This window comes from Pan troglodytes, chromosome 10 (assembly GCF_028858775.2).
Source record: "Pan troglodytes isolate AG18354 chromosome 10, NHGRI_mPanTro3-v2.0_pri, whole genome shotgun sequence".
NCBI classification, from domain to species: Eukaryota; Metazoa; Chordata; class Mammalia; order Primates; family Hominidae; genus Pan; species Pan troglodytes.
In genome coordinates, this window is record NC_072408.2 from 72,581,997 (window position 1) to 72,605,551 (window position 23,555).

The 23,555-nt window shown below is 38.9% G+C and overlaps 1 protein-coding gene across 6 annotated transcripts in view; it reads right to left on the bottom strand.

Moving 5' to 3' along the window:
- The window catches only part of LOC134807485 (uncharacterized), a 494,061-nt gene that overhangs the window by 224,715 nt on the left and 245,791 nt on the right, over positions 1–23,555 (bottom strand). Inside the window, exon 1 of one of the 6 annotated variants that reach the window (XR_010148067.1) lies at positions 13,873–15,543. The exons of 4 other annotated variants lie outside the window; for them this stretch is intronic. The gene's annotated coding sequence lies outside the window, so the exon portion shown is untranslated. Of the gene's footprint in view, positions 1–1,946; positions 7,055–13,872; positions 15,544–23,555 lie in introns of those variants that run through there. One more of the 6 variants, XR_010148068.1, reaches the window with a different exon arrangement.

Here is a 23,555-nt window from a genome sequence, read left to right on the forward strand (position 1 = left end):
CTTCACTAGTTCCTCTGCTTTTCTTTGTTTCCTCTTGTTCTTCCATGTTTACCTCTTCCAAAAAAAATACAGCCCAAATCTCACCAGAAAAAAAGCTAACTTTCATGTCTCTCAGTAATTTTATTTAAAATACCATCACTACAGACTAGGAAAGGCTATTTAAAGGAAATAGCATAACGGTATTCCATTTACCTCTGGAATCATGAAATCAAATATAAGAAAACCATTTTTCTTAAAGTTAAAACCTTGAAGTTTCCATGGAAAACCAAGACCATATTCCCTAATCATCAACATCTATGTTGTATCCCAGCCTCAGTCTCAAATTTATTGAGTCCCATGTGTACAGTATGGGATACCTCTACTGTGATCCCTTCAAAACTGGCATTTATACTGAACCTATAACCTCCTCTTCAGATTTCTTCTTATGGCACACACACATACCCAGATTCTCACACTCCTACCTCCGGGATCATTTTGGAGCTACCACTACTCTCCTTCACAAATAATTCAATCCCATATACTTTACTAAATATGTATTGAACTCTATTAAGTGCCTGAGAAATAAAGCTAAATAAAAGAACAATCCTACCTTCCAGAGACTCAGAGTGTGGTGTGAAAGAAAGACACATATGCAAGTGACTACAACACAAGTTGGACTAGGATCAGCTCTAGCGTAGACATGCAGAATGAAATGACTGAGGAGTAGAGTTTCAACAGGCAGAATGTGAGGGAAAGCATTCGAAGCAACTGTGACAACATGAGCACAAGCACAGCGTGAGAGACTAGTGAGTATATTCAAGGAAATGAAAGCGCTCGGTACATGGCGTGCCTGGTGGAATTTGGTGAGAAGAGGCTGGAGAGCTAATCCACGCCCTCTGTCCATCAGAGCACAGATCACACCAAATGTGATTCTTCCTTACCCTGCGTTCTTTTAACAAATTTTTTCCTATTCATGTTGCCAGGAGAAGATTTTTCAGTCCGTTCATCTCTTCATGTTTGATCTGCCTGATTACATTATAAATCCTTAAGGAAAGAAATCATGTCTCTTTCCACATACACCGAACAAAAGCAAGTACCATGCACAAAAAGCATGCCTCACTTCTTGGAGATTCTACTGGAGATACTTGGCGTATTCCTCCAGAGCCCAGGGTTTTTAAGGCAATTTTCTTCACATGTGAAGACTTCAGTAGAGAAGAAAACATCCTTAGGAAGTATCATGAGTTACCAACACGGGGGCAAGGGAGAGGAATCAAATTTTTGCTATTTAGAAGCAGGCCTGGAAGCGTATAATATTCATGATTCCCTGATTATTACAAGATGGGAAAAATCATAGAATGCTAAACAAGAAAAAAAAGAAACCTCCTACTGCCTATTTAAACAACCATCTCAAGCTAGATACAATAGATTATGAAAATCAAACTTCAAGATCTAAAATCATCAGCCCGAAACATCTTATTCTCTTTTTATCTCCTCCTATAACAATATTTCACAGTTCAAGTTTTGTCATCACTTGTCCTTTTTACAATCTTTTTCACAATTTTAAAGAATGTAACATGCGTTCTGTAGAAGAAAAAAAAAGACAGGATTGCACCAGATTTACTCTGACCTTTTTAAGGTTCCAAATTTAGTTAGTTAGCCATTTCTATCCTCCTAGCTTTTCAGAAGCTCATGTGTTAGAACTAAAAATGGCAAACCTCTCCAAATTACCAGCATTTAAAAGGTTAAACAGTTTATTTTTATCCCACTAGCAGAGCATGAAAGCTCCAGTGTGTTCAGACTTGTTATGACAAAGATCACAGCAAGAATCCAGAAATTATCTGTTTTTAACCCTTTGCATTTACAATCCTCAGATCTCACTCTGGGGATTTTCTTCCCAAATTTTGCAAGCTGTTAGACGGTGGCTCTCAGAATCAGTCAGCTAAAGTCCTGTGGTGCAAGACTACTACCTTTCTTCCTCAGAGTTGATCATCTTGGTCCGTAGGAGTCCAGAGTGCAGAATTCGAAGACTCCTAAGTATGGAACTCTCACTGCAGCATATGGACTCCACCCTCTGGGCTACTTCAAGGAACATCTGATTTTTCTATGTAGGGCAGTTTTCCCTCAAATGAACATTCTGATTTAGGTAGATAGATCGCTTTTTTCATGGCCAGAAATAAACATTTTCAACGATATTGAGTGAAGCAAGAACCAGACTCACATACCTTTTGTATAAGGAGACACAATTTCATCGAAAAAAAAACCAGGAACTTTGGAAATAAATACCATTTACAAGATACATATTTTGCTTCTCTCTCTCTCTCTGATTAATTCTTACAATTGCTTTTTTAAATTCACCATTTTAGGGCATACAGGCAAAAAGCGAGAACCCCAACAGTAATAGCAGAGGCTTTGCCTTGTTACCTATGAATTACACTTGTGTAAGACTTCTTGTTAAAGATAAATGGGGGTCACCAGGGGGAAGGCTTGGCAAAGGAAGGGAAATTCATCTACAGGTGCTCTTCGACTTCGGACGGGCCTGCAATCCTGATACAGTACTTAACAGCCTTGTTTCTTGATTCCCTTCCACCTGAGTACTTTCAATTTTCTACCAAAATAGCCATGGCTTGTCTTTTCCTACCCATTTCAAAACCTGCTTTCAGAGCACATAAATGGGTGGCATAATTTTCAAGCATGAGAAAAGTGAACTACCCACTCTCACAAAACAAAGAAAGCCTGCTGGGCTGTTAAAAAATGAAAGAATTAAAACAGAGTTTTTTGTTTCTGATATGAGAACGCTTGGTCTGACCTTTGGAGGCACGGCTTAGGCTTTTGTGACCTACACTCTGAAAGCCAAACTAGAAAGCAGAGTTAGGATGTGTAGTTAAAATACAGGTATTAGAGAAAGAAATTCACAACTTATGCAAAACTGATTCTCTCTGGGGTCCTAAAAACTACGCCTCTATTCTCAGAAAACGAAAATGTAAGTGATAATAATGTGTTACATTCCTTGAATATATCAGCCGTACAAAACCACTGCTAGCCTAGGTTTTAAAAAATGTATTTTCTCTCTTCAAGGAATCTTTCTGCATAATATAAAAGTTCTCTTTTTTGCCACCTTTTTGGACACAGGGATGATGAAAACGCAGAGGAGTCAAATCTTATGCAGAGTTAAGTTCTAAATTCAGCATGTAAGGTGAAAATTACATAGTCGAAATTACCCTTGAAAATCCCTCAAATTATCCATAAAGTAGAGTATACATATTTCTGTATATACAACATTATACAGTAATTTTTATTCATGCTAAATTATTGGAACTTCAACACTGGATTAATGGAAGGAATAAAAAAGAAAATCTATGCAACTCTCTGGACATTCAAAATATTCTGTAGGAAAAGATAGAGCATTGTAAATCTTTTTGCTTGCTTGATTTGCTCTATATCTCCTTAATATTTATCTTCTATAACTCTAATACATGTTAATAGATTTTTTGTGTGTGCGAGGATTATACCAAGTTAGTAGAGCCAAATCCTACCCCAAAACATATGTATGGAGGCTTGATATCATCGCCTGTGATCAATTATGATTTTATAATCCTAATAATTCTATAAAATGTATTCAAATCCATTACATTATCTGACTTTTATTAAGTAACGGGGACAGGTATGAGCATTGTCGATTGTAGATGAAGAGAAGATGACCTGGAGTTTAAGCTGCTTGTTCAAGGGCACGCTGCTCATTAAGGGTAGAACAGGGGATTAAAACCAGATTATCTCGTTCCCAGTTTAGTGCCTCAGCTAAAGGATCAGAAGAAGGCAATTGACACAGAAACAATGTACCTTCATTTGGGAGACTGTAGGGTATTAAAAAAAAAAGAAAAAAGTCAAGAGGAAGGAAGGAAAAGCAAAGCCTGTTGTGGTTACCCAATTTAAGATCCATCTTTTGGAGGAAAAAGTATTTATGAATTAACAAAGACAAAATAAAAAAAAAATGGGTGATTTATAAGGATTCTAGGATAAAAGAGGAAATATAATCCCAGTAATCTGCCAACTTTTGGAACATCAGTTATCTAGAAAGACTTACACTGACACCAACCACAGCTGAAATACTTTTTGCACGCACCCTTAAAAACTTTGCAAAATATATCAAGGGAAAAAAAGAAAAAGAAGGAGAAGAAAGAAAAGAAGGAATAGAAGAAAAACACAGAGATATATCCTCAGGGATAACCCACTGAGAGCCTATACCCTTCTCTCAACTACTGTCTTCTCTCAACTACTCCTTACCCCAACACTCACATGCAAACATGCAATAATCATCTACATTTATGTGAGGAAGTGTGGAGAAAAGGGAATTCCACTTTTACAGTATTGAATAAAAATTGACATGATTACATAAGTATCCAAGGGGTTGGTGTTCTATAGGAAGGTTCTGTTTTAAAGCTGGATGAGAGAAAGGACTGCTCTTTGGTATTGAGGAAATCCATTCTGATTTTATCCAGGTTTCCATTTTGCTTTAATCTAATGAGAAAATAGTCCATGCTGGTAGTAACCAAAGGAGTTTTTTTTTTTCCAGATTAGGATTACCTTGCCCATTTTCTTGAATTTGATGCAGATATTCTCATTTCAGTTTCCATAACAAAATAAAAAACCCATAACAAAATAAAAAACCCAAATTCCCACTTTCTTTTCCATACAACACCCCTAGCCCTGTGATTTAGGCAGAGAGATGCATTATCCATATTTTATAGCTTAGGAAAATAAAGTTCAAAGATGCTAAGTAACTGGACCACAGTCACACAGTCAATTAGCAGCGGACCTGTAAATGGTAACTGACTGTTCTGCCCCCAAACCAGTACTCTTTTAACTGTGTCTCTATCACTGAAACCCAAATTGTAACATAAGGAACACTGAATTCTACCAGATTTCCCGATAAAGTAAAAAGTGGGTAAAACAAATTCAAAAAGGAACTTGGCTAAAAGTCAAAGGAGTCAGGAGAGGCCTGCCCTAAGGCATCTGGGAGGCCAAGTAAATGCAATGCTCTGTGGACAAAGGGATATCTTCATGTATATGTATATGAATACATGCAAGGTGGCTAGTTTATTACCAAGATCATTTAAACCTGTAAGTGCTTATCCTTACTTGTTGCCTAATTTATGTGGGACTGGCATTCAGACTTAAAATGAATCTCTTTTACTAAATATAAAGTTAATAGATGTTTTCAACAATAAAACATGAAAAAGAAAAGAGCTATTCAAAAAAAATCTTGCCATTCTATTTTTTTAAAAATCATGTCTTCATCTTCCTTGGCATCCTGAGAAATATTCCCTCAGGAAATTAAAAATCATCCACCATTGTATGCTTATCTTACCACCCTGTTACAATTACAGAAGCGTTAAGATTCAAAAGACAAAGGCTTAACTGTTTTTAGAGATAAATTTATTACCTGTTAGAATATAGACTGTTTCTTGTATTCATATACACCTTTCAGATCCTAAGTAAAATAGATGGTGATAACAAAATAAGCCCCAACTTAGACTGAAGAATCACAGAATATGAACAAGCACTGGTTCCAGATAAAGAACAAAAGGAAGCACATGTGTTTTCCTCACAACATTGTCTGATGTTGCTAGAAAGCTCACACACAACAGGAATACATTTTAGGAGTTCTTTACATTGCCAACCTTGGTGAAGCAACTTCTCTTTAAGATTTATCAAGCATAAAGTGAGGCCGCTTCTATAAAGGATAAAATGCTCTGGAAATGCAGATCAAAAGGTTGTCTTAAGGAAGGTTTTAAGAATGCTCATTGGAAGCCAATGGATGGGTCAGAACTTGGAAACTACATTGAAAGAATCTTGAATTTGCAATTTTAGGAAACACTTTCAAGGTGACATAAGGACAGCCCTTTGGAATTGATTTTAGAAAATGAAAAGCAGGTTTGGTGCCTCCATATGGGAAACCAAAGATTTAATTGGAAAAGAACTTAACATTGTCTGCTACATTATAGTGGTTCTTTTGTTATGTAGTGTTTTTATTATTTTTAACTACTCTCTTTCTATAATCTTGTCCTGTGTTTACTCTACACTTTCCTTTTGTTTTCTTGTCAACACTCTGACTACAGACAAGACTATTATTTTAGCTTACTCAGTGGCTCTTAACATTGCTCATTGAGAAGATCACATCACATCTTAACACAGATGTTGGCAACATGTTTTGCCTGAAAAACGCAAACTGATTTTATTTTTTCATTATACAGTTCAGTTCATTTATTTTGTAAGTGAACTCAAATGTCCTTTTAAAAATCTGAAAGTTTTGAAATATAAGATGATGTGAGTATGCCAGTTTTTTGTTTGTTTGTTTTTGTTTTGTTTTGTTTTTTTGAGATGGGGTCTCACTGTGTCGCCCAGACTGGAGTGCAGTGGCGCGATCTCGGCTCACTGCAAGCTCCGCCTCCGGGGTTCCCGCCATTCTCCTGCCTCAGCCTCCCGAGTAGCTGGGACTACAGGCGCCCGCCACCACACCCAGCTAACTTTTTGTATTTTTTTTAGTAGAGACAGTGTTTCACCATGTTGGCCAGCATGGTCTCGATCTCCTGACGTCGTAATCTGCCCGTCTCAGCCTCCCAAAGTGCTGGGATTACAGGCGTGAGCCACCGAGCCTGGCCATAGTATGCCAGTTTTAAATGTCCTTTATTAAGGTTAGGAAAGAGACATAAATATCCATGATACTATTAAGATATACAAGCCATTTTCTAAGATTAGGAAATACTCTACATAGACTCCCCCTACCCTTTCTTCCTTCCTTCCTTCTCTCTCTCTCTCTCTCTTTCTTTTCCTTCTTTCTTTCTTTTTCTTTCTTTCCTCTTCTTTTTTTTTACAGAGTCTTGCTCTGTCACCCAGGCTGGAGTGCAATGGCAGGATCTCGGCCCACTGCAACCTCCGCCTCCCAAGTTCAAGCAATTCTCCTGTCTCGGCCTCCCAAGTAGCTGGGACTACAGGCGCATGCCACCACACATGGTTAATTTTTGTATTTTTAGTAGAGACAGGGTTTCCCCATATTGGTCAGGCTGGTCTGGAACTCCTGATTTCAGGTGATCCACCCGCCTTGACCTCCCAAAGTGCTAGGATTACAGGCATAAGCCACTGTATTTTTTTTTTTTTTTTTTTTTTTTTTTGAGACAGGGTCTTACTTTCTCACCAAGGCTGGAGTACAGTGGCACAATCTTGTCTCACTGCAGCCTTGACCTCTTGGGCTGAAGCGATCCTCCCACCTCAGCCTCCCAAGTAGCTGGGACCACAGGCGTGTGCCACCACATCTGCCTAATTTTTGTATTTTTTGTACAGAAAATTTTTTGTATACCATATTGCCTAAGCTGGTCTCAAACTCCTGGGCTCAGGTGATCCAACCATCTTAACCGCCCAAAGTGCTGGGATTACAGGTGTGAGCCACCTCACCCTGCCTGCATTCCACTTTCAATTACTAAGCCCCCACTGTGAAAACTGTTATACCATGTGGAAACCTCAAAGAGTTTTTATTTCTAGTCCATGTGCTTCAGGGCAGGTTCCCTGTCTGTTTCAGAAGTGACTGTGTAGCACTGCCCTGTGAACCCTGATTGGTTCAAAGTTGGGCATGTGACACAGCGAGGCCAATCTGAGGGATTTTTGCTCTGCAGAACTTTTGTGGGGATGGTTAGGAAAAGGACATTCTTTCTTTTTTGTCTGAGATAAAAGTGGTTCTAGACCTTACAGGTACCATCTCTACCAATGCATGAAGAGAGTCTGCCTAAGAAGGAAGCCAACTTGGAAAAAAACAAAGCCAGAGTTGGAAAGAGCAGCTCCCTAATGATAGCATTTCACCTTCTATTAATGGATCCAGCTATGCTGGAAGCTGGATGTAGACTTTGAGTTCCTTGCTTTTTGTTTGTTTGTTTGTTTTGAGACAGAGTCTCACCCTGTTGCCCAGGCTGGAATGCAGTGGCACGATCTCAGCTCATGGCAACCTCCACCTCCCAGGTTCAAGCGATTCTCCTGCCTCAGCCCTTTTATATGCTCTGGATTCCTGTCACTTGCAAACAAAATGTCTCTGGCAAATGTTATAGCTAGCCAAAAAGGTTAAGCATTGCCTTTCATTCTATGCCACCTTCACAGAAAGTGATCGAAAATAATAATGTGATTTTTTTTTCGCTCCCACTGGCCCTTTGGGCTTCCTTTTCCCTACTCTGGGTCTCCTCTTGGCCCCATACCAACTGCCCTTCTACAGTTCTCTGTGCACCAGTCTCCTCTTATCCTAATCAGAACCTGCTCATAAATGGAACTCTGATAGAAATCATTTATATTTTAGTGTAAACATATTCACTAACAACCCTCTTAGGAGTATTTGCATGTTAAGATTGATCTCCAATTATAGAGCAAAAGTCATATTAGGGCATTGCATGTGATCCTATTTTATTTCTGTGACACAAATACCTAATCCCCAGGGCTATAAATCTCAGGTCACATTTTGCTCTGTTATCTTCTTCATCTTCAAGAATCTAATATCAAGTCACAATTTTTAAAAGTTCATTTGCATTATCTTTTAAACTTGCCTTTTTATCTCATTCAACTTCTTAACATTTAAGCCCTAGAGAATGTATTCTTATAGTTAATCTCCCCACCTTGTCTCCTTCTTATTTATCCTATTATCAAAATAATAATTCTCAATCATTCTCAAAGTGTCATATTAATGGAAGAGGTGGCCCATCTGGAGTGGCCACTGCCAAGATGCTGGCTGCAGTGGGGAGGCACGGCCAGAGGTGTGTGCTCCACAGAGTGGGCAGGAGCCTCCGCCCTCTTGGGCACAGCAACAGCCACTCAAGCCATGGCTGTGGACCCAGACATCACTGCATTATCAGGGGCCCAGGAAGGATCCCCCTGCCCCTGCAGGCTTGGAAGTGCCTGCTCCTGCTGCCTGGCCTCTCCCCACTCCCAGCACCCACTCCAATCTTAGTGCAAAGTTGAGGCCGAGCCCAGGTGCTGTAGCAACCCAGCCAGGTGTGTGCATGCACAGGGCAGTGCTCACACACTAGCTTCCTGACACCTTGGCTGCCTCCAGACTTTAGGTGCCAATAAGCACTGGAAGGAGGCCCAGGGGGTGCTGAGAGCAGCTTGACACTGACCTGCAGGCACCCCTTGGCATGAACAGCCTGGACACCATGAACAGTGGCAGGAGGCAGATAGGCTCAAGAGCAGAAAGACAGGCCCTGGTGAAGTCCTGCCTTCAAGCTGGGGGTAGGCCTGAAACCTGGGGGCCAGGCTGCCCATCCCACAGATCAGAGTAAGAACTTATGGTGCTTTTTACAGGTCCACCCATGGCCTCCCATGGACCAAACAGCACCCACTTCCTCCCCTCTGAAGCCCATAAAAACCCCAGACTCAGCCAGCCTCGAGCACTTGGGATGACCAGCTGTGGAAAGGAGCTACTCACTCTAGGGTCTCCTTTCTGCTAAGAGCTGAACACTCAATGGGAAGACCTGCCTGCAGAGAGGAGCTAAGCACTCCAGGGTCTCCTCTCTGCTGAGAGCTGAACACTTGTTGGGACACCTTGCCTGTAGCTCCCTCCTGGGTCTCCTCTGAGCTGTTCTGTTGTTTGATAAAGCTCCTCTTCACCTTGCTCATCCTCAACATGTCCACATACCTCATTCTTCCTGGATACAGGACAAGAACTCAGGACCTGCCAAGTGGTGGGGCTAAAGGAGCTATAACACAAACAGGGCTGAAACACACCCCTTGCTTGCCACATTGCGGGTGACAAGAAGGAGAGAAGAGAGAAGGAGGGAAGAGCTGTGGCCCTTCAGGGAGCCCAGACCTAGGAGATTCCTGATACAGGGCTGTGACACCCTCTTTGGAGCTCTGCAGTTCCTGGTGTCTCCAAGCTTCTGGCCACCACCATGTTCCCCAGTGCCAGCTGTGGAAGCTGCCTGCTTACAGTACACCTGGTCCAGCTGCAGTCTTGCAGGGAGCAGACACCTATGCCGGCTCCTGGATGCCCAAGCAAAACTTGGGCAAAGGTGCCACTGGCCACAGAGGTTTCCAGCCAAAAAAGCAATACTCCAAGAGTCCCATGACAGTATTAACAGTGATCTCATCTTCCCAGTTACACAGGCCTAGAAACTAGGATGAAGCACCCATTCTTTTGTCATTATTTGCATTTAGCTGGGTACCAAGTCCCGTCCAGTCTACCTACATAAGGTCATCTCTAAGTATGTTCATTGGAGGGGCTGACAGATGAGAAGATAATTTAAAAAAAAGAAATGTGAATGATCCTTAGCCATATAAAATCATACTCAGCTTCATTAATAATAAAAATGTATATTAAAATTGCACCATTAAGACCTACTAGAATGGCTATATTCACATACACACACACAACAGAAAATCACAAGTGTTGACAAAGATGTGGAGAAACTGAAATTGCTGTTGGGAATGTAAAATGGTACAGCAGCTGCGGAAAACCATTTGGCAGTTCCTCAAAAAGTTAAACATAGAATCACCATATGGCCCAGCAATTCTACTCCTTTTGGGTATGATATATACCCATAAGAATTGAAAACACGAACTAGATATTTGTACGCCTATGTTCATAGCTGCATTATTTACAATAGCCAAAAGGTGTAAACAACCCAAGTATTCATGAACAGATGAATGAATAAACAAAATGTGGCACGTAGAATACATACAATAGATTATTATTCAGTGATGAAAGGAAAGAAGGTCTGATACAACATGGATGGACCTTAAAAACATTAAGCTAAGTGAAATAAGCCAGTCACAAAAGGGCAAATACTCATTGCACTTATACAAAATATCTAGAATAGGCAAATTCATAGACCCAGAAAATAAAGTGGAGATTAACAGGTACAGGGGAGGGAAGATTTATAAATTATCGTTTAATAGTTACAGAGTCTCTATTTGCAGTGATAGAAAAGATTTGGAAACTGATAGTGGTGATGGTTACATAACACTGTGACTGTACTTAATGACACTGAATCGTATACTTAAAAATAGTTAAAATGCATATTTTATGTTATATATATTTTATCACATGTTTTGAATTATGCTATGACAGTTCTCTGCTGTTGAATTGGTGAAGGTCTAACAGTGTGACACTATAGTTTTGTTGTTGAAGCCACATGGAAATTGGTAGTCCACACAATGCCAGCAGGGATGTAAAAAGGCTACAACTCTGATATAGGAGAATGTTTAAATATCTAGCAAAAATGTCAGATGCCCAAGGTGGCTCATGTCAGCACTATTTATAACAGCAAAAGACTGGAAACAAGCCCTGAATGGCCATGAATAGGGAATGTAGTTGACTCTTGGGTTCCTAAACTTTCTTGATTCACAGGATTCTTAACGAGTCAGTAATTTTTTTCTTTTTAATGGCACACTTTGACCAAAAGAAATACTTAACAGTTTTGTTTACTAAGTAGCCGGACCCAAACAACTTAATAAATATTTCTCTCTTAACATCTTAGTAGCTATTTGAAAAAAATACACATAAGTTGAAATAAAAGACAATATTTCTATTTCATTGTTAAATAACCAGAATTACTTAGCAAGACGGTGTGTGTACCATTTGTGTACTACACAATTTCTTAAACCTTGAACTCAGATTAAATCCCACCTGATTTTTATGCCACATTGACTTTCATGTATTACTTGCTTTCTATCCTAGTAACAACCAAAAACCCAGCTTTGGAAAGATAAGACACCATCAGAAGGAAGAAAGCACAAACTAATGTTGAAACAGTGATCTACCTAAAGCTAATTGTTTGTTCAGCTCCTGACAAATATTAAAAATTACTGCATTTCTCTAAAGAATTTGAAATACCCCACATTGCCCCTGAGAATTTGCTGTGGTACTCTGGGGATCAATAAAAGGTACATCCACCCAAAGGAGTCACATATGGCTTTCACAGGTGTGAGGGATATCTTTATGTTCTCCTATAAGATAGTCTTCAGTATATGTTGTTAAATAAGTAAGGTGAGAAGAAAAAGTATATCAAGCATGTTAGCAAAAGGAAGTAAAGTTACGAATATAAATGCATCTTTCTTATATTTAAGAAATGGAAGGAGAAGCCATAAAACTGTTTCTAATATTTACCTATAGACACAGGAAGGTAACAGAGTAGAGAGATCTGAAATAAAAATTAGACTTTTCAAAATATACCTTGTTTTGCACATTTGACTTAGGAAGCTTACACGTTTTATATAATTATAAAACAATTTTTGGAAGCAGTCTCTAAAAATAGAAAGCTAAATGAAGCAAATGATCTTAACTGCCTATTGATTTTGTGACATTATCAAACAGAGTAACTATTTCATGTGATTTTAAAATACAAAAATTAAAAACTAGTGGGAAGTTCCTCAAGATAATAAGAACTGCAAAAACATATTAAGCTGTTGTCAGTAATCACATTATTGATGATTGTGTTGGTATTGTTATCCTGAGACTATTGTGTGTATATTATGGGTTTGAATAATTATGTCGATGTCATTAAGAACTAGGATTCTTAATATGAAAGAAAGTGGATACAGATTTAAGCTATTTGAGAATAAACAAAAGGTCTCTAGCCCTACAGTTGTCTTGGAAGAACCAATATGAACTCATTATATATTTTGTCCTGAAATATACATACAATTCTTTACCTCCGTAGCATCATCCAGCATTAGTCTTGCCCTACAGAGGTAAGCAAATATAACACCTTGACTAATTCTTTCTTTTCCACTTTGATGAAAACACTGTTTTCTGGGCCCTCTTGAGAAACAGTTAACTAGTAGGTTCTCTATATTTTATATAATAAATCCACTCTAGCATCCCCACTTCTATTAGTCTTTTACCTCTTTCTCAATTCTCAGTCAAGATAGTTTCAGCATCTCAGTCTCATTTACTGTAAGCAAATTTTGTTCCAAGCTTCAAGGAATCATCCCAGCAGTATATTAGGATTCGTTCCAAGTATACTAGTCAGAACACTAAGTCCTGAGTCACAGAAGGGTGTTCATATATCAATGCACCCTCCCTTATCCAGCTTTACATTCTGTCCCTCCACTACAGCACTGTGAAGTGTATTCCAAGGCACTTTACCTTGGTTTCTGCAAGTATATATTAGCCAGGTCCTGCAGGTTTTTCAGTGATTAAGCCCTTTCCTTCCATAGCAGGGACAATAATTTTCAATAAGGCCAAGCCAAGACCTTACCTTAGTTATTGGTTCAAACTAATATTGGAATGTAAAGGCAGATCCTAGGAGGATGAGTGTTATTTTCTAAGGCTACTGCCTTAGATGAGGACTTTGCATGGTCTCCAGGCAAAAAGAAGCATCTATCTTCTAGAAATTAGGAGTAGGTGAGTGGGTCAATAGAATTGTTCGAAAGGGTAAGGAAAATCTGAGATTTAGAGGATTTTTAGGCACATCCACCCAAATATCCCTCTTCCTTCTTAAATTCTCATCTCTTCCCTAAGGGAGCAAACTTTACTATAAAAGACTGTTGGGGCTGTAAATATAATCTTCCTTCTAACTTCATTAATCTCACAATAAAGTGCTGGCTTAATTTTCAGAACTGTCTGCCCTCTTACTTCAGAATGTGAGACTCTCTTTGAATGCCACCCTAGAAGCCTTCTGACTTTCACAATGTACCCGATGTTGATAGTTGGCTAATCAGAACCAGTCATTTTCTTTCTTTGACACATTGGTGACACTCAATAGCAACCAACCACATTTATATTTTTTTGTAATTATGATTACCCTCATATTTGTCAACTAACAGAAAAATTGTATAAGCAGTGCATTTCCTTCCATATATTCTCAAGACAATTAACCAAAGGTAATTGTGATGTTACAGAATATCAAGCACTATCATTACCTATTTTCATCAGAGATGTGAATTATCACCATGTGGTCAACAGTGATGCAATTCTAGAATTCCACTTCCATTATCATCTGTCTTAGTTAGTCTTCCCCGGAAGCAGACATTCGTGAAAGGATATAAGTGCAAGCATTTTATTTTTGAAGTGATCCTAAGAAATATCAGTAAAGTGGGGATATAAGATATGAAAGAGAAGGAAAACATTAAAATGTGCATTATCAAGCAATTTACAACTGTGGGCAACTATAGCTTAATCCCACTGGGAATCACTGAGAAATGGTGTAGAATCATGCCTCAGAGTATTCTCCTGAGGGCCAAGGGTTCTGTCATTCATTACTTATGGGCTGCATAAAGAGAAGTGAAGCACATTTATTTCCCAGAATTTTTATCCTGCCCACAGAGGCTCCTGTGACCAGAGATAGTCCCAAGTCAAAGAAGTATAGAGGCTGGCACTTGGAAGCCACCAATCATGAACTGAATCTGTAAGGGAATAAGAATACGAGTGGGGCATTTCTAGGTCTATTTCTTTTTCTCACCTACAAAGCATCCATGACCACTCTCTATTCCTTAAGACAGAGAGTTCTCCACACTAGTAGTTTTTCTCAGGCTGGTTTCAAGCTCTCATTAACCTATCAAGTCTTTCCTTATCATTTCAGTTACAATTAGTTCACCTGTTCTCCACCTTCCCATACCTGTTACCATAGAATTTTGTTTATATCTCTATCTCATAACTTTGTACATTTCGTACAGTAATAGAATTACTTGAAAATATCTATATTACCCACTAGATTTTAGCTATTTGAAAGCAAGGTCTAAATTATACTATCATTTCAAAACTTCATAAAACCAAAATAATACTTAAAATAGTTTTATTTAACAAGCAGCAATTAAATTTTTCCATTCATTCATTCAACAAATATTTATTTAGTGTCTTCTATGTATCAGTCCTAATGCTAACCACCTGAGATATAATGAAAATCCAGAACGACATGGAAGCCACTGTCTCCCCCACCATGAGACTTCAGTTTTTCTCCTATTACATACTACAGTAAGTCCAGAAATTTTTGGCCTTTTATGATGGGTATTACCTCTTTTATTTTACTACTTTTGCCACACTTTACCCTCTCCCATGTAATTATAATAATTGGTAATATGTATTGTACACATACTCCTCTTACCTCCATCCACCTAAACTCTTGAGCTAAGTAATTGCAATAAATTGTATCTCCCTTTGACATTGTGTTTATGTTTTTTATTGAGAGCATCTTAAACATTGGCTTTCTCTATTTTGAGCTATAGAAAAAAATTCTTAGCAATGGTGAAGTTTTGATATTAAAAATTTCACTCCCTCATTATCTTTCTTTGATGTTCTATATGTCTATGCAAAAACATTTAAACTTCTCTTTGAAATACAGACAGAAAAAAAATTAGCACAATCACAATGAGTAACCTCTTTCTTCCTTCACTTCAGATAAATTTTCGTTCAGATATTGCTCTAATTTCCTTAGGTTAAATAATAGGTCATGCGGGTGGGGCTAAAATGTTATTAGAGAAATAAAAAGCTAAGTGTTCTCAGGGAAAGAATGATTTTGACATGTAATCAAATAGAAAGCAAAGTACTTTACTTGTAAGGAGCAATGATAAAATTAAAAGAAAAAGTGTAAAGTGAAGGGCAATAAAAAATTTTGCAAGAAGAAATTTATATTTTATTTTAAAAACTTGAAATATATAGCTTAGCAGAAGTTATTAAAGCCCTTTCTAATATTATTTATAATATTATTTAATTAATTATCAAGTTCTAAATTGTATTGGTCAATGAGGCAGCCTCTATATCATATATATATTAAAACTTTGTTAAGTATTCTTAAGATTCGATTGTAATGCCTGATATGGAATTGACAGTATTTAAATGATTCTGGCCTGCAGCTCATAATCCCAGGCTGTGCATTCATTAAATCTGAAAAGAGGCAGGGAATGATTGATTTTGGATAGGAACCATCTAGAAGAATTAGCAGGTTGGCCCAGGAGTTCTGTTTGGTGCCTTTAAAGAGTGACACGACACCTTTTCCTAGGTAAGAAGTGTTTCAGCATACGGTGTCTACAAACCCACATGCACTCTCTTGGTTAAAGAAGAAAACAGCCTTTAATCACCTAAGCTTTCCAAATGGAAATTATCCTACTGTCTTATCTATCAATGCCATATTATTTATTTCTTATTCTTGGGCTTCTGTGTAACACAAGTGCTATGCCATATTTAGTATTTCAGGTTGGAAATGTGAAGTGATGCGTAAACACTGTACTTAGTTTGTGAGATGATTACAGGATACTGTGACTTGTAAAGAGTTCTCAGAAATAAGTAAGTCTATGAGTTAACTTGAAGCCTTAAAGATAAAAGAATGACAACCAATGAAATTGTCTGCACTTTCTGAGGACGTGGCTTTCTGGTGAGATAATATTGGATTCTGAAGCTTCTCTTACTCACAATGAAGTACACTTGAAACTGGCTTTAAAGATTCATTTTGTAGGCTTAAAAATCTACCTTTAGGAAAAGTGGGACTAGCAGGTCACCTAGTGTAGAAAAAGAAAGAAATGAAAAAATATATATTCACTCTTCCTGTGAGAATTCCTCGCCTAAAACGTAATATGAAGAGAGAGTTTGCTTTCCTTTTCTTCCTAAAATGACCATAAAGTGGTAGTGACCTCAGGAGTCTGTGTGTGGCCCATTTGATGTGGTTTGGGCCTAAGGAAAAGCTAAAGGCTAAATGTATTTTAAGTGGGCTAAAACCAAGATAAACACATCCCTGAGGTCATTATTTCCATTAGTTGACAGTGCATATACAATATTAAAAGCATTGTAAAAACATTATACATTTTTCCAGTGTTTTACTTTTGAAGGTCATTTATCCACACCCAGTTTCTAAACACTGACTCAAAGTAAAAGTAACTTTCATTTCACTGGGGAAGCAATGTTTAAACAAACAAGCAAACAAACAAATTTAAAAACTACGGTTTACACAATAGAATAGCAGGCTAATCATAGTGCACATTACATCTATCAAACACGCAGAGAAGTTTTTAACAGTTTTTAGCAGATTGTATAGTTATTGCTCTCTATACAATGTATCCCACTTATTTCTAAAATCAATTTCATGAGGCAGGCTCAGTGCTCAATATAAAAAATAACTGCAGGATGGGTGCAATGGCTCATACCTGTAATCCCAGCACTTTGGGAGGCCAAGGCAGGCTGATCAGCTGAGGTCAGGAGTTTGAAACCAGGCTGGCCAACATGGCGAAACCCCGCCTCTACTAAAAATACACACAAAAAAATTAGCCAGGCGTGGTGGCGCGTGCCTGTAATCCCAGCTACTTGGGAGGCTGAGGCACAAGAATCAGTTGAAACCGGGAGGCAGAGGTTGCAGTGAGCTGAGATTGCACCATTGCATTCCAGCCTGAGCCACAGAGTGAGACTCCATCTAAAACAAAACAAAACAAAAAACTCTAGGGTTTCTCATTTTTATTTTATTCACGTCTCAAATTAGTTTGAGTTAAAAAGAATTTTACATTATGATTTTAGTGTGGTCCTTTAAAAATCAACAGACACTGGCCAGCCATGTGTAAATACAGTTGTGGAAGCTGATTCTACAAGTCTAAAAGCTGTAATCCCATTATACACATAAGATTTATTTGATATCTCTAACTCAACAATAAAGATGGGTCAAACATAACTATTTATCCCTTTGTGAGGATTTCCTGTATCAGGGAGTATATTTTCATATAACTCAATATCTCTGTGCCACATGTACAGTTGTAAAGATTTAAATGGTTCACGTGACTGAAATGGAGCCTAATAACCTTATCAATCACCTTTTCTTTTTGAGCGACTAGAGACCTGTTTAAACTTATCTATTAGGCATTTCCTGTTTGTGTTTTCTAAGAAATTTAAGAAGACTGTATTGATTTTGATGACATTTATTGTATTTCTAATATACTTAAGCTAGTTATATTTGTGACTAAACGTGCCATTTTTCAGAAAATGAAGGGCAACTTTTCTTCAAGTTACTTATGTGTACATCAGAATGGCTAAAAAAATAAGGACTGGAATACCGAATATTGGCAAAGATAAAGAACAATTGATGTATTCATATACCGCTAGTAGGAATGTAAAATATTACAGCCACTATGATAAACTATTCAACAGTTTTCACTAAAGGTAAATATATGCCACAGTGTGACACAGCAGTTTTACTGCTAGGTTTATTCCTAACAGAAATGAGTACATGTTTAGAAAAGGACATTTACAGAAAAGTTTATAGCAGCTCTCTACTTAATATCCACAAACTAGAAACAACCCAATGTCCCTCAATAGTCGAATGGATACACCCAAGAACCAGGTGGGGGACATGTCTATCTGTGACCCCAATAACAGACCCACTGACCTCAGTTCCAACTGCAGACCCTGAAGCAGCCCTTTGACCTTGCCCCAGCCCTGCTCTACCTCATTCCAGGAGCAGTTCTACCTGCCCAGGAATCTAGCAAGAGCCATGCCCTTCATGCCCCAACAGGTCCACTGACGTTGGACCTGAGTGTGGACCTGAAACAGCCCAGTGACCTAGCTCCAGCTCCACTCTACAGCAGTCCTAGAGGCAATCCTCCTATCCAGGAAACTGCCCAAGGACCTGGTGGAAACCCATCCAGGGACCCATGGGAAACCACACAGATTTATACCTCGCCATCTGCAAACCTGATTGCAGACCCAGCAGCAACCCTATGACCGAGCTCCAGCCCTGCTCGATCACAATCTCAGAGGCAGGCTCATCTACCTGGTAACCTGATGAGAATCATGCCCAACTATGACCCCAATCATAGGCCTACCACAGACCCTACTGTGGACCTGGCAGCAGCCACACGGCCTAGCTCCAGCCCTGCTCAACTGTGATCCCAGAGACAGTACCGTTTGTCAAGGGACCTGGCAGGAGAAGGACTTTACCTGCTTAAACCAGTCTGTAAACACTGGAAGAGGAGTTTCTCACCTTCATATGCACAGACACCAATACAAGGCTACATGGATCATAAAGCATCAGGAAAACATCACATCACCAATGGAAACTAACAAAGCTCTATATATCTGTTTGTTCTCACATTGCTATAAAAAAATACCTGAGACTGGGTAATTTATAAAGAAAATAGGTTTAATTGGCTCGTGGTTCTATAGGCTGTACAGGAAGCATGGCAGCTTCTGCTTCTGGAGGCCTCAGGAAATGTACAATCATGACAGAAGGCAAAAAGAGAGTGAGACGTCTCACATGGCCAGAGCAGGAGGAAGGAGTAGGGAGGTGTCACACACCTTTAAACAACCAGATCTTATGAGAACTCACTATCACCATGACAACACCAAGAGGGATGGTGTTAAACCATGAGAAAACATGATCCAATCACCTCCCACCAGACCCCACCTCCAACCTTGGGGATTATAATTCAACATGAGGTATGCGTGGGGAAACAGATCCAAACCAAATTTCTCTAGAAACCTACCCTAAAGAAATTGAGATTCCTGAACTGCTTGACAAATAATTTAAAATAATCTTCTTAAAGAGCTCAATGAGGTTATCAGACAACACAGACAAGTTAACACATCAGAGAAACAATACATGAACAAAATGAGGTTTATTAATAAAGAAATAGAAACCATAAAAAAGAACTAAATGGAAATTCTGAAGCCAAAGAATACAATGACTAAACTGAAAAACTCAACAGAGCTTCAACAACAAATCAATCATGTAGAAGAAAGAATCAGTGAATTCAAAGATAGGCCATTTGAAATTAACCAAAGCAACAGAAGAAAAAAGAGTAAAAGAGTGAACTCATGGGACTTACGGGATGCAAGCAACCAAACCAATATGCAAATTATAGGAGTTCCAGAAGGAGACAAGAGAGAGAGAAAGGGCATAAAGCCTATTTACAGAAATAATGGTCAAAGCTTTCTAACTCAAAAGATAAAAATAGATATCTTGATTCAAAGCCCCGAAATAGACTGTGCTCAAAGAGGCCTACAAGGAGACAGATTCTAATTAAATTGTCAAAGATCAAAACCAAAGTGCATTTTGAAAGCCAAAAAGAAAAGCAACTTGTCACAAGGAAGCCATTATGGACTATAAGCAGATTTTTTTTTAGCAGAAACCTTGCAGGCAAGGAGAGAGTAGGATGATGTATTCAAAGTACTGGGAGAAATCTTCCAACCAAGAATACTTTACCTGTAACATACCCTTTAAGAATGAAAGAAAAATAAAGACTTTCTCAGACAAAAAAAAAAAAAACTGAGAAAGTCATCACCACCAGAACCATGTTACAAAAAGTGCTAAAGGGAGCCTTCAAATAGAAATAAAAAGATGTTAAACAACAACATGAAAGCATATGAAACTATAAATTTCACCCTAAAGGTAAATGTAAAAACAGAATATTGTAATACTGTAACGGTGACATGTAAATCACTTTAAACACTAGTATATAAATTTGAAGACAAAAGTAGGATTAATTCCAACCACAGAAATTTATTACAGAAAACAAAATGTTTAAAGTAAAATCTGACATCAATTACATAATGGAGGTGAACAGTAAACTGCAGAGTATTCCTATGAAGTTAACATTAAGTTGTCATTAGCTTAAAACAGTATGTTTTGGGAAGCCAACACAGGCGAATCACCTGAGATCGGGAGTTCGAGACCAGCCTGACCAACATGGAGAAACCCCATCTCTACTAAAAATACAAAATTAGCTGGGCTTGGTGGCACACGCCTGTAATCCCAGCTAATTTAATTTGAACTTACTTGAGGCCTGTTACTCCTTTCTTCTTTCCTATTTATCTCTTTTGGAATGGGAATGTCTATTCTAAGCCTGACTCACCATCATATTTTGGAAGTAGCTTGGAAGTAGATAACTTATTTTGATTTCACAGGATCACAGATATAGAAAATTTGCCATGGGATGAATTGTGTCATAAGTCTCATCCGTATCTGATTTAGATGAGACTCTGGACTTTGGACTTTTGAGTCGGCGCTGGAGCAAGTTAAGACTTTAGGACTATTAGGATGAAATATGTGTATTTTGCATGTGATAAAAACATAAACTTTGGAAGCTGGGATAGAATACTAAGGTTTGAATGTGTACCCCAAATTTCATGGGTTGCAGACTTAATTCCCAAATTCATCTGTTGATGACATTTGAAGGTGGAGCCTTTGGCGTGTAATTAGAATTAGAAAAGGCATCAGCCTCGGGAGGCTGAGGCAGGAGAATCGCTTGAACCCAGGAGGCAGAGGCTGCAGTGAGTTGAGATCGTACCATTGCACTCCACCCTGGGCAACAAGAGTGAAACTCCGTCTCAAAACACAAAAACAAAAACAAAAAAAGCAGCATGCTGTTACAGTTGTCTGTTCTTTGACAAGGGTGCAAAGAACACACAAAGGGGCCAAAATAGGTTCTTAAATAAGTGGTGTTGGGAAAACTGGATATCCACATGCAGAAGACTACAATTAGAACCTTATCTAACACCAAATAAAAAAAGTAACTCAAAATAGAAAATAGTATGGAGGTTCCTCCAAAAATGAAAGACAGAGTTATCATATGATCCAGCAATCCCACTACTGAGTATATATCCAAGGGCAGTTAAATCAGTATCTAGAAGAGATATCTCCACTTCCATGTTCATTTAAGCATTATTCACAATAGCCAAGGTAAGGAAACAAACAAAATGTGATCTACAGCTCACTAAATAAATAAAATGTGATATAAAGATCGAGAAAGATACACACCATGAAATATTACTCAGCCCTTAAAAAAGGAAGAAATCAGTTACCCAGGAGGCTGAGGCAGGAGAATCGCTTGAACCCGGGAGGTGGAGCTTGCAATGAGCCAAGATTGTGCTGCTGCACTCCAGCCTGGTGACAGAGCGAAACTGTCTCAAAAAAAAAAAAAAAAAAAAAAACAAGAAGAAGAAGAAATCCTGTGATTTGCAACAACATAGAAGAACCTGGATGATATTATGTGAAGTGAGTAAGCCAGACACAGAAATGATAAGTACTACATTATATCACTTACATGGTGTCTCAATCCATTTTCTCTTACTATAACAGAATACCACAGACTGGGTAGTTTGTAAAGAAAATAAATCTATTTCTTACAGTTCTGGAGGCTACAAAGTCCAAGGTTGAGGGCCACATCTGGTGAGGGCCTTCTTACTGCCTTATAACATGGCAGACGGCAAGAGTATGCCAGCTCAGTTGTCTCTTGCTCTTTTTATAAAGCCACTAGGTTCCATTATGGGTGCCCTAACCTGATGCCTTTTCTAATTCTAATTACACGCCAAAGGCTCCACCTTCAAATGTCATCAACAGATGAATTTGGGAATTAAGTCTGCAACCCATGAAATTTGGGGTACACATTCAAACCTTAGTATTCTATCCCAGCTTCCAAAGTTTATGTTTTTATCACATGCAAAATACACATATTTCATCCTAATAGTCCTAAAGTCTTAACTTGCTCCAGCGCCGACTCAAAAGTCCAAAGTCCAGAGTCTCATCTAAATCAGATACGGATGAGACTTATGACACAATTCATCCCATGGCAAATTTTCTATATCTGTGATCCTGTGAAATCAAAATAAGTTATCTACTTCCAAGCTACTTCCAAAATATGATGGTGAGTCAGGCTTAGAATAGACATTCCCATTCCAAAAGAGATAAATAGGAAAGAAGAAAGGAGTAACAGGCCTCAAGTAAGTTCAAAACCCAGCAGAAGAGAAATTAAATCTTAAGACTCCAGAATAATCTTTCACTCCACATGCTGCCAGCTCAGGGGTTGGGACCCCAGGGCATCAGACAGCCCTACTCCCAAGGCTTTTCTGGGTTTAGCCCATGTGGCTGCCCTCAAAGGTTAGAGTTGCACACTGGTGCCTAAAGCTTTCCCAGGTGGGCATTGCATGCAGATGGCTGTACAGTTCTGAGGTCCCAAGGCAGCTCCACCTCTGACCCCACATTTCTGCCTGGCATTGGCCTGGTGGAGGCTATCAGCAGTGACTCTGCCTCTGTAACAAGTCTCTGCCTAGGCTCCCAGGCTTTTTAATATTCACTCTGAAATCTAGGTGGAAGTTACCGTGGCTCCATAGCTCTTGCATTCTGCTCCTCTGCAGAATTAGCACCATATGGACCCCTCTGAGGCTTACCGCTTGTGCCCTCTGGAGCAGCAGCATGAACCACATCTGGGCCTGCTTGAACTATGATGTGGTGCCACCACAATATGCAGCTTGTACCTTTTGGAGCCACAGGTCAAGGTGCACCTGGGGCCATGTAAGCCACAGCTAGAGCAACCAAGGAGCACCGAATCAGGATCCAGGGTACAGAGTCCTGAGTCAGCCCTGAGCAGCAAGCTTATACAGTGTGCCCAGGCCCATCCTGTGAAACCATTCTGCTCTGCTAGGCCTATAACAGGAAGAGATGCTTTAAATATATCTGAATTGCTTTCAGGATCTTCTCTTGTTGTCCTGATGAATAGCCTCTGGCTCCTTTCTATTAGCACTAGTCTGTTTAACAAATGGTTGCTTTGCCACACTCAAACACTTATTCATTCTTTATGTGGCCAGGCTGTAAATTTTCCAAATTTTTACTGTCTGCTTCTCTTTTATTTATAAA